General features: G+C 40.4%; 1 non-coding gene across 1 annotated transcript; it reads right to left on the bottom strand.

Annotated features, from left to right (window-relative positions):
• Positions 1 to 870: 870 nt before the first annotated feature.
• On the bottom strand, positions 871 to 1084 carry LOC115072246. Its single transcript, XR_003851308.1, has one exon. It is a non-coding gene; the product is annotated as a small nucleolar RNA U3 (small nucleolar RNA).
• Positions 1085 to 1348: the final 264 nt, after the last annotated feature.

Genomic DNA, 1348 nt, shown 5'->3' with positions numbered 1-1348 from the left:
AGTAAGCTAAATAAACTTTTCTCTCAAGTATTTCATTATGGTAATAAAAAGTGGACTAATTATAGGGGTGATCCAAGCATCATTCACCTGTTAGAACAAATACTGAGATAAAATAAGAGGGAATCCTTTGTTATCACTGCAGTAAGCACAGCAGGAGCCAGTTCCGTGGCTAAGATTTAGCCTGGAACTGTGGTTTACATTTAGTCTCCAGCCTGGTCCACATAAGCAGGTTCCAGGCCAGCCAGGGCTACGTAGTGAAACCTGCCTCAGTAACTCCAAGGATGAGAGCAGTCAAGAAGAGCTAATGCAATAAAGAGATAGTCATGTCAACATGAGCTGGCAGAACCCAGCCCCACACGTGCTGTTCAGATAGCACACGGGCTATGCAAATCTTTGAGTATAAAGAACAGGACTTGTTTGCTGGTGTTTGTCAAGAACGACATCAAAACAATTGGTTGAAGGATTGTAACAGATTAAAACAGATAAAAGTGAGTTCTGCAATATTGCCTTGAGTCTTCAGAGCCTGCCTTGAGCAAAGGCTGGACAAATCATCCCTTTCCAATATACCATGATTATGTTCGTCTATTTTTTATTATCAGTGATAAATCAGATTATAAACGGGTTTTTGATAGTTTCCTGCTTAATATTGATGTATCTTTACTTACAAACAGCAGGTAATAATGGTGTCAGGCTGGAAGTAAAGCAAATGTTCAAAGAAACAAAAACTCAAAGCAGGAAACTTCTACCTGAACACCTCAGGAAGGAAAATGCTCGTCAAAACGGCAGAGAGAAGACAAACAGTACTACCACCTAAAAAAACTCAATCAAACCTTAACTTCCTTTTTTTCAACACACAGAACTGCCAGGGAAACCACTCAGACTGTGTTCTCTCCCTCCAACTCTGCCATACACAGAGTAGAACGATCATCAATGGCAAATGGCTGCTGCCCCAAGACAGAACCCAGCCTGTTTCACGCTCAGGAGAGAACACTGCAACTCATCCTCGTGGCTTCTGGTACTCTACACATTCAGAGAAGCTTCTCTAGTGAGAAACTATAGAAATGATCCCTGAAAGTATAGTCTTAGCCACAACTCTTTGTCTTTGTGAGGTGAGGGAAACGTGCTCATATTTGGTTAACGGTGACTGTAGTTTTTGTTTCTTTTTTCCAGCGATATAATTTATTCAAATTTGTATCCAATATATATTTGATAAGAATGTCTTTTGTTACTAAACTGTACAGAGCATTTTTGAATACTGGTTTTCAAAGACATTTTAACTTGTCACACTACTTAGCATACAGCTGTGAACTAGCCAATCACTTGCCGGCTATTTCCGACCCCGCCCCAC

Source organism: Nannospalax galili, unplaced genomic scaffold, assembly GCF_000622305.1.
Source record: "Nannospalax galili isolate Female #2095 unplaced genomic scaffold, S.galili_v1.0 scaffold1362, whole genome shotgun sequence".
NCBI lineage: Eukaryota > Metazoa > Chordata > Mammalia > Rodentia > Spalacidae > Nannospalax > Nannospalax galili.
The sequence above is the reverse complement of the archived record's forward strand: the minus strand, read 5'-3'. Positions and strand labels throughout refer to the sequence as shown.